The 15,218-nt window shown below is 37.8% G+C and overlaps 1 pseudogene; it reads right to left on the minus strand.

The window, feature by feature from the left end:
• The window catches only part of LOC136833858 ((E3-independent) E2 ubiquitin-conjugating enzyme UBE2O-like), a 189,212-nt pseudogene that overhangs the window by 117,725 nt on the left and 56,269 nt on the right, over positions 1 to 15,218 (minus strand).

Below are 15,218 nucleotides of genomic sequence, written 5' to 3' on the forward strand. Positions count from 1 at the left end.
GTCCACAAAGAGCGTATGCCAAGTCACAGATCCAGTCGAATACCAAAAACAACCAAAATACTTAAGTGACAACAAATTTGAAATCCAAAGGCGGAGGAACTGACAACAGGTGTTGACAGTCCGGCGACAGAGAAAATCTGAATAGAAAATGGGAATGGTTCCTGATACCTGCCTCCCAGCGGCGGGAATGGGTACTAACCACCTGACCCGACCACTGCGTGTGCCGCCAAATTTGAAATTCTGTCGGACCTTCGAGAATACAGCTATATATATATCTGGCAGTAAAAGTCTCATGAACAAAATTCTATTTCTGTCAGAACATACAGTACACTAAGGCAGGTCTTTAGCAAGCATTATAAAGTTTAACTTTGTTTATCAAACTCTTTTCATTTCATCAATGCCAGTGCTTTTCTTTTTCTTATTACCCTTCCAATAACCCCCTTACAGCCAAGTGTTCCCCAACATAAGAGAAATGTTCTAAATTTTTTAAGAATGTGCCCTCTACTTCTCTTCTGCTTTGTTCTTTTATTTCAGGCATCCAAAATTAAATAATAAATATCTTTCATATAATAAATATCTTCCATGTAACACAGCAAAAGCAGTTTAACATCTACAATATCTTGCACATTTCATTTAATATGAACTTGAAGGGAAAAGAAACTAACTTTCTCTATAGTAACCCTTGTGAAAACACATGACTGTTAGAAAGAAGTGGTATAATTAAAATTGTAATATATGACAAAATGAGATATACATAGGGCCTGGAACAGCTGGGTCATACACTCATAACTTTACCAGCATTTTACAAACTCTCAAAGGGCAAGGAGATAAGGAAGTTTTCTTTGTTTTTTTCACAAAGTTTGTTGAAATTCAATTCTGATGTGTAGTTCCTTCACAGCAGTCCATTTGTACTCTTATCCATAAAGAAGCCTGTCACTATAAAAACTTGCACAGAGTGGCATTAAAGAGGTCCCCTGATGGAATCAGCTGCACAAGATTGTCAATTCTGTTTAGTGAAGGTTCACATCTCCCTTTCCTTAGAATCTTAAGATCCTTGCAACTCCCTATGAAATCTCTATACTGCAGGGATTACTATACATCCGTAAAGTAAGCAGGTTCAGTATGGTATGTTGCGATGAAAGTAACTTATGATGGAAGGATTAAGGTAGTACTCAAGAGTTCAAAGCCAGTCATGGGTGGATGGGTGGTTTGAGAAATTCAAGAGAAGTGGAATACACAGTGTGGTGTGGCATGGGGAAGTTGCCAGTATCAACAGAGATGCTGCTGAAAAGTATGAGAATTCCAACACCATGTAAAGGCGGAAGGTTTAGTTCCCTAGCAGTGCCCATGGAATGGCTCTGTATACTGTATTAAAGAGGGTTTCTCTGCACCTCTTGGGCAAATTCATTTATGCATACTGGTGATGTCCCCTGAATTAAGGTGCATCAGTTTTATTTTTTTTCTCATATTTATTTATCAACCATCTTTTCCTGTAACTTGTCTCTCTCTGCACACTGATTTTCCTTTGGAGCCCTCTGAGTTTATATTCTGTTAACTCTGTCCTACGGGATTTCAACTGAAGATTTAAAGAAAAAAAGAAAAGGATTCAATTTTGATGAGCCAGACCTCTTTTGGAAGAATGACAAACAGAACTTATACCACCCAAGAGAAGTCACTACCAGGGTACAAGCCAATGAAGGACAGATTAACTATACTGCTTTGCAGAAATGCAAGTAGGGATTTAAAATGAAGCCTTTACTTGTTTACCACTCAGAGAACTCATGAGTTTTAAAAAACATGATGTAATGAAAAATAAATCGGATGTAATATGGAGGGCTAACAATAAGGCTTGAGTAATCAGGCAATATTTAATTGCAATGATAAATAGAGTGGCTGGCCCTACCATCAAGAAATACCTCAAGGAGAAAAAATGCCTCTGAAGGCCATATTTTTTATGGGTAATGCTCCTGCTTGTCCTCCATAATTGGATGCCAATTTGCTGCTGGAGTTTAACTTTATAATAATGAGGTTCTTGCACCCTAATGACTCCTCTCATCCAGCACATGTACCAGCAAGTCATTTCAAACTTTATGAAGCTCTACACTAAAGCACTATTCAAAGGTGTTTGAAAAATACCACCCCAACAAAGCTGTAGCAAACTGTTACACACCTACTAAATGACAATGTTATCTCCCATTTTAGAACATTTCAAAAATGCAAGCAAAAGCAAACGTCACTGGCTCTTTTCAATAGAAGGGGCTCCTTCCAAAATATGACATTCTCCTCTTCACCTTCTCACCACCAGTTCTTTCAATTTCTGGTAAAGTGAGAACAAATTTGGATCATTTTCATCTATTTATTTTTTTTTTATTTAGATCTATTTCATCTACTTTATTTTTTTATTTTATATATTTCATCTACTTATTTTTTGATGTCTTTTTCTGTATAATTTCTGCATGTCAGTCTTGTTAAAGTTGAGTTCAAAAGCTTTTATTTGTTGTATTTTTGGAGATCTGGAATGGATTAATTCAATTCTTATCATTTCTTCTGGAAAAAATGCACTCAGTACAGGAAAATCTAGTTAAAGGACAGTCTTCTGCAATGGAATAAATCTGTTAACTTAGGTATGACTGTATTACCATGCAGACGCTAGCCTCTAACAACCTGGGCAGACCTTGGTGCTCATTCATGTTTAGGATGCTTATGAGGACAGTTGTATTTTTGGAGATCTGGAATGGATTAATACAATTCTTTATTTCTTCTGGAAAAAATTCACTCAGGTAAAGGAAAATCTCATTAAAGGACAGCCTTCTGGAATGGAATAAATCTGTTAACTTAGGTATGACTGTATTAGTATACAGACGTTACCCTCTAACAACCTGGTGCTCATTCATGTTTAGGATGCTTACAAGGACAATTATGGGGAAAGAGGGTAACCCACTGCCCCCCCCAACACCACTGCACTGCTTTACACCTAGTCACAACATCCTCTTGGGACAATACCTCACTAGAAGAGAATGAAAGATGTAAGGAATCTCAATGGAGGTGCAAAAAGTTCACTCCTTTCTTGGAATAAGAGCTGTATCCAACCACAGACAGACAGCCCCCTACTGTTCCTGATTAAGAGATAAAGATGCCAAATACTCTGGCCAAAAAGACCAGATTCAGCAAGTAGCTGTACAGTAAACCTATTCGCAGATTTCTCTGTGGAACGATGCACATTATTCGCAGTATTTTCCCCTGAGAAATATTCACTAATTACTGTATTTTCATATAATTTTCATAACTAAATGCACTTTTGTGATAAAACTATTAAAATACTCGGGTAGAAGCACTTTTAGAGATTTTTTTTTTGTGTTTGAACTCTCAAAATAGGCAGTTCTAAATGTTTTTAGAGGGGGTTTTAAGTATTCGCGGATTTTAGCCATTCGCAGGGGGGTGTAGTATGCATCCCCCGCAAATACGGGGAGTTTACTGTACACTCTGATTCCCTGCATTAATGGTATCAGTTCTACATCATCTGAGGGGACTGAATCTTACAATTTTGAACACAGAACGTGACAACAGCAATTCTTTGCATGTACCTTTTGTAATACCATTATTAACCAAATAACCTAATTATTTCTACAAAAAAGATAACTCTACTCAGAAAAACCTCTGTCAAATAGGGTTCTGAGGCCTTGACCCAAGAGGTAGCAAGAGACTCATTTCCCTTCCTTCTGGAACCTTAATAATTTTGGAAGCAGATAGTATGAATATGTCCTGAGGGAGTCCCTAACCACAGCTAACTGACAGGAGTGGGCCTTGGATGACTAGCACCCCTTTGTCTATAGATGTCAAGGTTTCCGAGACTGCCTCCAAGAATATGAGAATAATCTCTCCCCTTGGTAAAGCATTATTTTCTCATTTGTTTGGTGATTGTACAAATGTTTTGGGTTAGCCACCACCTTTCTGGTGTTTGCAAAAACTCTCACTCAGGTGGAACAAAGGGTGAACAGGATTAGGATAGGGATAAGGTTCCTCTGGTACTTTGTGACTGGCCTGTAATGACGTCAATACTGGCAAAATTTCATTCGTAACTTCAATGGCTTCTCAAGTAGTGCAGAAAGCAAGATCCAGAGCCTTTTTCCATGAAACTACAGTTTCTCCAGAGACCAGAGCTTCCTGGCAAGATGTGGTGTTGATAGGCAAAATGATCTGCCTGTAAAAGTTAAGTCTCTTAAAGGTGGTCCAAGATTTGCTCTCTTCAGCTATAGCTGAACAAGTTGTGATCAGCTGCAGCTCAACTACTTAGCCACCCAATTGCCCTCTTTTTTGGCAGGATCCTCAGAGCCTCAGGGTAGTTGGCAGTAGTCCTGCTTTTTACAGACGTAATGATATGGGTAGGAAGCTCACACACTAAATTTCCAAGCTGCAGATATATAGAAATTGAACAGAGAGAGCTACATATAGACTGTCTGGAGCATAAGGCAGTATTTCCAAGTCTGAAGGTATCTGGTCATCATGTAAGAGGCAAGGTGGTTGGAAACTACATTGATACACATCAGGAACCATAGGCAGTGGCAACTTTCATCTGGGTAAAGGTCAAAGAGATTGTCCAGAGGTCTGCTTCAGTATGAAACAACATTGTCACAAAGTCACAGGAGGAGAAGTTAATTCACCTAGAATGGTTGCTCCATCCAGATGAATGAGGAGCCTTGTGGAACATCCTCTTTGGCCAAAGCAAAAGAAGTTTGCTAACCTTCTGCCGCTTCTGACAGATCTACCCAGGAAGCTCCCATGTTACAGATTCCACAAAAATATGGAAATGCTGAACCCTCACAGGTAAAGAATAGCCTTCACCTGTCTCAGGGGCAGGAGGCTTTTTTGGTAAAGGCCGAGGGAGCTATCTCAATGCCATGCAGAAATCCTACCCACAACCTCTGTGAGACAATGTGGAACTCAATCTGTAGTTAGTGCAGTGAAACAGGTATTGATTCAATCAATGTCAATAATTCCACAGATTCCTGACTTCCTTTGCACCTGAGATGGATAAGGGAGCTGTTAGTCTCAGTCACATGAGATTATAGGTCTACCATTCCTTAAATATTAACTGTGTGAACCTGATGATTACTTCCTTATTTGGAAGGTCCTAAACTCTGAGGTGAGAACTTTCATCAGCCCTGAGGAGAGTTACTATGCCTCCATGTAAACCTTCAGACCAAACTTCTCAGGCAAGCTTAAAGCTGAAGACAATCTTTCTACAGGTTTTTGCAATGACACTCATAACTACATGACAATGGAACTTAGCTGGTAATACTGTGCATGCATGACAACTCCCATTTCCTTTCTTTTCAAGAAGAATTGAAGCATCTGGGACAATTTCATGGACATGAAAGTGCCTAATCATAAATGATGAGCTTGCATGAAAAAACTGTTAATAAAATTATATATCTTTGATTTGTTCCTTGTATTTATAAAAATCTCTATTACTTATAAAGCCTCAATAGTCAGAATCTTAATCAGCCTACTGACTAATGATAATTTTGCCCTGACACTTAATGAGTTCTTTTTAAAAATGAGAGAGAGAGAGAGAGAGAGAGAGAGAGAGAGAGAGAGAGAGAGAGAGAGAGAGAGAGAGAGAGAGAGAGAGAGAGAGAGAGAGAGAGAGAGAGAGAGAGAGAGAGAGAGAGAGAGAGAGAGAGAGAGAGAGAGAGAGAGAGATTTTTTGTCATCAATTGGAAGTTGTTAAAGAGTTGTCTAATAACGACTGGCACTGCTGCGTAACATCACTGGGGATACAATAATTAATATCACAACTGCATCTAACCAGCACAGCTTAACGATGTCAGATATTACAGATCTCATGTATTAGTACACAAAATAAAAGTATAATTCACCTGACATATATCAAAATATCTGTTAGGCAAAGATATAAAATAACTGAATAATCAACTATAAAGTGCTTATATTATCATGCTTGTATTACTCAATGCAGCATGGGCAATGGCTATTGATGAAGAAAATGAAAGGGTTTTGAAGAGAAGTAATTAAAAAATCCTAAGATTCGTGACCGGAGTGTGTTGGGAAAATCATATTAGAAACGAGGAAGCTTTGCTACAATTTGAACTTGTGATGAGAGGGGACTGAAACAGTTGAACATATGAGTAGCAGACACGAAAGCAGCAGAATAAAGACTGGCAGGAAGGGCCAGAAAACCACAAAGGCCATGGATGATGACCTGAACCACAAGAAAAATGAAGAGAAATGCACAAGAAGGAAGAGAGTGCAAGGAACTCCTTTCATATCTAACTCCATGAAAGGACACCTTTTGATGATGAGGATGATGGACTCAATATTCTCTCTACATCCTGGCCAAATCAAAGGAACAGGTCCATATGAATTAGTCAGTTATTCTCTTCAAATATTCTCTCTTTCAGCTGTTGCTTTCTTTGATTTTAATATGCTTTAACTTTTAAGAGGTAGGTCTATCTCTTCCTTCATGGGTTGCTTCGATTCTGCCTTCCCCTTATCATTTCCTTTCTCTTTTTTCCCTTCAAACCTGGCCTACATAAGAAACTTGGTGGTAAACTTGTTTGCTACTACACACACACACACACACACACACACACAAAAGAAAATGAGAGTTTTATTTGAAGCTCAAATGGTCTGGTTAAAATATGGCCGATGACAAAAGAGAAAAATAAAACATAGAAAACTGTATCAATTTGCAACACTCCAACCACACAAAGCATACAATACGAATGGTATCTTCAGGTGTTACAGAAAATTAAGGAAAAATGTATCTTTTATATATATATTAAGAGAAACTTTTCATAAACAATGTATAGCAGTTAATATACTATGCACTAACAAACACAATTATTGTTTAAACCCTTTTCCTGACTAAAGTAAAAAGATTAATGGCAGACAAAATTACCACAAAAATACTATTCAGCAAAAAGACACAAAACTCTGTCAACTCAAATATACTAAGAGGAATATGTACACAAATTTACATGAGCACAAAAAGCGAAAAACATGCAACAGCCAGAATCAAAATAGGTTAAGTATACTGTCCTGATAAGAGATTCTTGGCATGACAGAACATTTAGATATGAACTCACCTATGGACCCAGTTGAAGCACCACTACTAATGGAGGCTGTGTCAGAGCAGTCATCAGTGTCCAAGTCAATAAAACCATCACTATCTGTTTTCTTCACCCTTGGTATCTTCATCAACAATGCCACCAACAGCACCCAGAATGCCATTAGATGTTGAGGTATCTGCTACTGCCAAAAAAATTACAAGAGAGGACAAAATTAAATCTCGACTTTCCTTGTCCTCCTACAGATTACAATATCAGAATCCAAAACTGTTTCACAAAGTTAAAATATTAAAAGAAAATTACCTTCAACTTTCTTTGCATCCGTTTGAGCAGCATCTGCAAAAGAAAAGTGAGATATATTTATTAATCTGTGTTATTCATTAGTCAAACTAATCTTGATTGGTGGTCTGTCAAATTACAATTTCTTTAACAAGAAGAGTTTCATATTCAAATATAAATACAAAAGTTCATATTACTGAATATGCACATTACTTTACTCTCAAATATCCATCACAGTAACTGAATTTACATCAAGACAAGATTTTGCACACTACACAAATTTAACCCTGTAAACACAAGGCAACATGTCTACACTAAACCAAGTTCTTAACTTGCATTTCAATTGGTACCAAGATGTGATCTACAATACAACAAGTTCTCTAGTCAAAACTAGTCTGTACTATTACTATAAAATACCATTACAGGAGTTTACATAACTTACAACCATCTCATGTTTGCTTTCCAAGCAGTGATGTATTAAAGGGCAGAGTAAACCCCAATATAGACAGAAGTATGTATGAGGAAATGCAGTCCAGTGAAAAATTTGATTGGAATAGACCTTCACCTTTAAAATGAAACTAAACATGCAAAAAATGGGCCTGAGAGTGTCTCTTCCTGAAAATATACATATGAGATTGATGTGTCATAAGATGAATTTACAGTGAGTTGAAGTATGTAAACACTACAGTACTTTGTTTTTGAAAATGTACTGAATTGCAATATTAAAAATGCTTTTAAAGGTGTCTGAGAACTTCTTCTCTACTTACTACCATCCAAACAAAAACCAAAAAATTATGGTATACATCCTTAAAAATGGAAAAAACAAAATGCCTGGTCAGTTTTTGCTATTACTGTACACTTAAATTGGCCATAACCATCATAAACACTTGCAGAGAGAGAGAGAGAGAGAGAGAGAGAGAGAGAGAGAGAGAGAGAGAGAGAGAGAGAGAGAGAGAGAGAGAGAGATTGTTTAATCTACAATGCTAGTGTGTGTGTTTAATCTGCAATGCTATGTTAGTAAATGGCCAGAAAGTACATCTGAAGAGATCTGATACTTGCCAAACATGAGTCTGACATTTTGTGGAACAATCAAATATTGGCTTGACAGTACCAACAGAACCTTGGGGGTGTATTAAGGGTACAGCTGACTGCCATTCATATGTAGTGCAGTGTGGTAGAGCAAGGCATTTTAAATAAACTGAATCTAGAGCCTTTAACAATGTTTTCTATGACAAGAATAATGTCTAGTTAATAAATGGCTCATTTCAAGTTAGCTCTGCAGATTGCTTAAGTTTTATGTTTTAAATGTTGCCTTATCCTCATAACAACAGAATTGCTTAATGAACTGGAGAACTCATTATTAAATCTTCTTAGCCTAATGAGGAATCACTGATAAGCTTGCAAATTTGTTGAACATTTAATGTCACTTGACTATACGGGAAGTACAAATGAAGTTCTGGTCAGTTTTTACACATCGCCGGTTACCTGAATATTGGCAGTTCTTCCTCTAAACAAATGCCTCCCAAACTTACTACTTCACACAGTCACCTAAAGTAATGACTCTCACATTCTAAGAACAACATCCCTCTTCTCCTCGGAAATGGACATAATCATTAAAAAAGCAAAATATACAAATCAAACCAACACATCATTCTTGAGAGCACAATCTATATCATATTTTTATAGCCTGCAGCGAGTGGTGAAAAGGAATGCCCAAAATAACACATGTAATAGCACTAAAATAAAGTCAAACCTTGACAAACACGAGGTCACACATTAACTCAATGACAGTGAAATGGACATTAAGTCACATATTCTTTCAAACAATGGGGTTTCACTTTTTCTCTCTGAGTTCGCTTATTACAAGGTGATGGTACATTATTATCATACATTTGAGGGTTATCAACAAGACTAGGTTTTGCTTGGCAGATGTCAGGAGACGGCAATTTAAAAAAAAAGATTAATTTCTAGTTACTTTCCTTCCATTATATTCAGTTGTTATCATTTTATTATTCTTTGACACTACAGTACGAGGATCAGGTAAAAATAGAGGTTGAAGCTTACCCTTAACACTGTTTTTAACTAAAACTTTATCTTCTACATTAACATCTCTATGACATTCCCTTTTCTTTTTTTCAAAATCTTTCTTCATTTTCATCTTTCCACTAGTATCAGCTTTTTCAAAGTTAAACTCATCTACATTTACTGGTTCTGGTAAGGATGTTCTAAAACTTCTTTTCAACATTACAGATCCTGGACCCTTCTTAGATGTGCTATGAGGTGTGGCTCTGTAGTTCTTAAGAAATGCACTCAAATTACTTTTCCAATTCATATTTCGACACTGAGAGGTCCTGACAGCCTTTAAAATGGTTTGCATAAACCTTTCTACCTCTCCATTGGCTTGCAGCCATAATGGTGTTATTTTCCCATGGTGAAAACCTTGTTCCTCACTAAAATTTTAAAGCCAGAACCTGAAAAGGAGGACCATTGTCACTTTTCAACACCTTGGGAACCCCAAAATACTAAAAATTCTCTCTAATGCTGGTAACACTGTGGCTGATGCCATAGACTTTACCACTTCCCATACTCCATCTGGAAGTACTGAGGGAAACAAATTCTCTCTCTGTCTTCATGTGTGCATGCCTGACATGGGAGACAATTCTAATTCTCTGCTGTACCTTGTCATCTATCTCTGAAAAACCAAACCTTTTCTCTTAATAGCTGCTTGGTTTTAACAATGCCTTGGTGTCCTACATGAGCAAGATCTATCACCTTCTCTTCTAATGTACAAGGTATGACAATCCTGATCCCATTAAACTATACCATGGTCCATACATAAAGAAAGCTCTTGCCTAATCCTGCAAAACATTGTGAACCTCCTATCATTCTCTTTTCTTTCCTCATAACACCCCATTTGTTGGTCTTATTAGTTTCTATGACCTTCTAAAGTCTTATCTAATTTGGTTTCATTTCAACTTTCTTTAAACTTAAGGATTTTGGTACTGCTTTTGTCATAATGTAATTCACAACTCCTCGGTTTCTGCTTCCTTGTGTAAGGAGGGCTGTGAAACTGGATGCTAAAACAAATAATCAGCTGGATTGCTTTTCCCTGGCTCGTAAATTACTGTGAAGTCATGCGGCATTAATCTTAAATTCCACCTTTGTAACCTTACTGTTAATTTTGCTGTTGGACTATTGAAAATTTTTACTAAGGGCTGGTGATCAGTAATTACTTTAAAAGATTTTCCGTACAAGTAAATATGAAATCTTTCAACAGAATATACTAAGCAAAAGCTTCACGCTCACTTTGTGAGTACACTTGGCAACTTCTCCGAAAGAAACATTTCTGAAGAAAGCCAACGATGTACTTACTTTCCGGATGTCATGCGACTTACAAAAGGAATGGGGTCTATCTTTTTAATAAGGGAGACTAAAATTATTCTCAGCCCATGTAGAGAGTGTGGTTTGTTTGTGCAAGGGCGTTACGAAATTGACCCCTGGGATGTCTGCCGTGACCTCTAGGCAACCTTAAGTGCCTGAACCGCATAATGTTTTGTCCGACAAACTGAACTTCCTCATCAGTGGCAGTCCCCGTTAATGGCAGGCTCGGGTCAACAGCGATCCGGTTTTATGGGCCTTGTCTAGTGACGAAAATTAGCAATTTTTGGAGCTGAAAATTGCCGATTTCCGCTTATCAGCACCGATATTTGGGTATTGGCACTGACACAGACCTAACAGAGGCGCCAATAACTGAAAATCGGAGCTTTCCAGCGCTGATAACCCCCGAAAATCACCGAAAAAGCACCGAAATCACAGATTTTCGGTTATCATCACACCCTTAGAACCGGAACCCCGCCGATAACCGGGGACTGCCTGGTATAGGAGATTTCCTCTTTAAAGGGTTCTCATTTTTGGCCAGGAATGATGGGCCAAGGGACAATAACAAATGATGGTTAGCTGTTTGAGTGATGTAGCATTGTCCCAAACTAGGAGAACTCCTGATGCCAAAGCAGTCAAGGTCACCTTTTGCAGCATATGAGTTGTACTGTAAGCACCCCGTATTCACATTCTCACGATTCGCGGATTCAGCGATTCGCAGGACTTTCTGTGGAACCCATCTATAAATTATTTATGCGGGATATCTCATGCATTCATGGATTTTTTCTTAGAGCAATATTCTGTATTTTCATATAATCTTCGTGACTAAATACTGTATTGTACCTACATATAAATTTTATGATAAAATAATAATTTACAGTAATTTTCAAATATCAATATTAGTTTAATAAGATTAAATAATAATATTAAATAAAAAAACAATAATTTTCTCTCTCTCTCTTTCTCCTTCCTTTCAGTTTCTCTCTCTTACTGAGATAAGAGAATTGATATACATGCATATGTTTATTTGCTTTGTATGATAAATAAATGATTTACTAATTTTCATATATAATATTAATATTAACATTACTAATTTTCAAATATTAATTAATATTATTTTAATTTTCAAATATTAATATTAAATATTAACATTAATGTAAAGAAAATATAGTGAATTAGTAAGATTTTATTTCAATATAAATTCTTTCCCTGTCTTCTCAAAGGTTTGGAGTGGGGGGGGGGGTGAATCTGTCAAATATGTCAAATTACTTGATATTTCTGATGCAAGGGTAAAGATGTTGCACTCTGTGGTCAAATCATTTCTCACTTCCTTCCTTTCTTAGTTCTCTCTCTCTCTCTCACCAAAGGGTAGAATGTGAGAAATGGATAGATAGATAAATAGATACTTAGTTCAGCCCTTCTCTCTCTCTCTCTCTCTCTCTCTCTTACTCTCTTCCAGTTCTTCACTGGCGGAGTGGGTAGAGCTCTCGGCTAGCACGCTGTTGGCCCAGCGTTCGACTCTCTGACCGGCCAGTGAAGAATTAGAGGAATTTATTTCTGGTGATAGAAATTCATTTCTCGTCATAATGTGGTTCGGATTCCACAATAAGCTGTAGGTCCCATTGCTAGGTAACTAGTTGGTTCTTAGCCATGTAAATTAAATCTAGTCCTTCGGGCCAGCTCTAGGAGAGCTGTTAATCTGCTCAGTGGTCTGGTTGAACTAAGATATACTTAACTTTCTCTCTCTCTCTCTCTCTCTCTCTCTACTGAGATGAGAGAATTTTTATGCAAATGTAATATTTATGTATGTTTATTTGTTTTGTATCATATATAAATTATTTACTAATTTTCAAATATTAGTATTAACGTAAACAGCAAAATACTAATTCATTAAAGAAAAGTTTTATGTAAATTTTTTAACTCAACTATTTCCCAATCTTTCCTGAATGCTTTGGAGAGAGGGGGGAGGTGTACCTGTCAAATATGTCAAATAACTTGACAGCAAGAGTGAGTCTCTCTCTCTCTCTCTCTCTCTCTCTCTCTCCCAGGAAGAAATACTGCTAATGTAAGTCTCTTTAACCAATTGGTATTAACATTGTTTGTGTGTGTGTTCATAGTGTTTTAAAAATGTATAGTAAAGGTAATACATCTTTGGAAGGCAAAAAACAATCATATAAATTTTTTTGTTGTCAGTCGCTATACCAGCAGGCAGTAAAGAGAAATGGATTAACATTCCTGACAGATTAAAGAGATAAACTCACTCTCTCTCTCTCTCTCTCTCTCTCTCTCTTTACCTGTGCCAGCACAAGGTTGAATAAGTCGTAGTGGTAACTCACTCTGTTTTTGCTGGAAGGGTTAGAAGTACGTATGTGTATTTTTTTTAAAAGTACTAATGTTTAGATTACTTTGAAATGATATTAATAATATAATTTCAAAGACTAATACAGTAATAGGATAATAATTCAAGGTATATTTGATGTAGGATGATACTGTACGTATACATTTGGTATTTGAACTTTCAAGATAGGCAGTTATAAGCATTTTTAGAAGGGGGTTTTAACTATTCGTGGGGGTTGTGGTACGATCCCACAAATACTGGGGTTTACTGTAGTTGTACTGGGCCCACTGTACTGAGGGCTGACAAAGCCTAAACACCTTATTCAGGGACCAGGTAATTGGAAGCCTTGCAGCAGCAGGTCTTTGCAATGCAAAAGATTGGAGAAGGGAAGTAACAATTTCTATAGGCATTCCAGGAAGTGCTTTTCCCTTTCCCAGTAAGAGCATCTTTGAATGCTTTGAAAGGGATGCTTTTGCTGCTGTTGTCCCTTCTGTTTTTGAGAGAATCCTTTAGGGGTGATGGGAGGCTTATATGAATCTGAATCATAACGAAACTTCTTTGGTCTAAGAAAAGGAAACTCTCGAGTCCTCTGTTTCTCGGAGTCTCCTTTTCCAAGGAGAGTGTATATTGTACAATTCTGTTGTCAGGCTTGTTTACTGAGTTGAGCCACAACAGACTCCTCAAAAAGGTCTTTACAGAAGGGGGAATGTAATAAGGAGGTTACATTGGGAGGTGACATATTGAAGCCCACCAATGTTTCCATTCAAGCCTTTATGTGACACTAGAAAATCATAGAGTGCTCCGCATAAGTGATTTGGCAACAACAGCAAATATTGTTTTGTACAATTCTGGAAGCCTTCTAATGGCAACTTCCATCATACAGTAGAGGTTATGATGCTGAGGAGGTGGAGACTGGCATTAAATTCAGCCAAGGCTGTCACCTCTGAGATTTTTCTCATAGGGGTCCCAAACGGTTGAATAGCCACGTCCAGTGGGAGCTTTTGCCTTTCAAAAGGAAGGACAAGTGTTGCCCATTCCTTAGGAGAATTATCAAACACCAGGATGACAGAGGTAAATGGCTTTAATTCTACCACTGGCTCTTGTTTCCCAGTTACCACAAAATTCTGAAAATCCGCATTCACATAATTACTGCAATTGTTTTAAAGGTGAAGGGACAGAAGGCTGGAGCTACCTGGTGAGCATGTTGGGTCTTATCCTAAATACATGTAGAACTCCATTTTCCATTAACATGGTAAAGGGTTTCTTCTATGGTTTTCAATGCTATATTCGTAGGTGGGATAACCATCTCCTTTGGCAGTTTCTCAATGCCTGCCAAGGAGGAACCAGGTGCCATTCTGTATTAGGAAACACTGCTCTGTCTTGAAATTCTATATGTTCAACTTCAATCACAGTTTTCCTTTCATTACTAAGATATTTACCATCAGGAGAAAAGATACACATTGAGGCATCTTGCCAAGGATTATCAGTATCATCAGGGGTGGTTACTGGAGCCCCTACTACCTTTTGATTTGAAGTTTTGTAGCCCGAACTGGAAGTATTATTGCCACCAGTCAGAGCTCTGACACCAAACTCTGCCCTGGCAGACTGTGCAGCCACTTTAATCTTTTTGTTAAAAGCTTAGAAATTCTTACACCTTACATCTAATTCAGTGTCCAAGGCTAACCAGATTTCCTCTTTGGAATCATGGATAATGTCTCTGATATACTGACATTCAGTAGCAAGGACATCCTTGATACTGTTCATAATTTCCTTGAGGGAGTCGGCAAATGCAGTAAACAGTATATCCCTATTAGGGGAGCTTGCACAATCTGCTTGTGGCCAAGCAGCCATACTGTGACTGCCCAGCAACCAAAGAACAAAAGTCTTGAATGAATCGCTACACCCCTCCGAAGATACAGACCCTCTAAGACAGGGTTAGGTGGATCCTATTAGGTTCCCCTTCACTATCTGATAGCTGCATGGGAGATGGATTTCCTTTTGAGGTATCTCTCATGTACAGCAGAAGACTTTGTCCCTGGTCCTTCCCGGTTCAGCAGGGCAGTTTCAGTGGCAGTATCCACTTCCATGACTAATAAAAGGACATCTCCCCCAAGTAAAGACTCCTCTTCTCCATC

This window comes from Macrobrachium rosenbergii, chromosome 52 (genome assembly GCF_040412425.1).
Source record: "Macrobrachium rosenbergii isolate ZJJX-2024 chromosome 52, ASM4041242v1, whole genome shotgun sequence".
In the NCBI taxonomy this organism is placed as follows: domain Eukaryota; kingdom Metazoa; phylum Arthropoda; class Malacostraca; order Decapoda; family Palaemonidae; genus Macrobrachium; species Macrobrachium rosenbergii.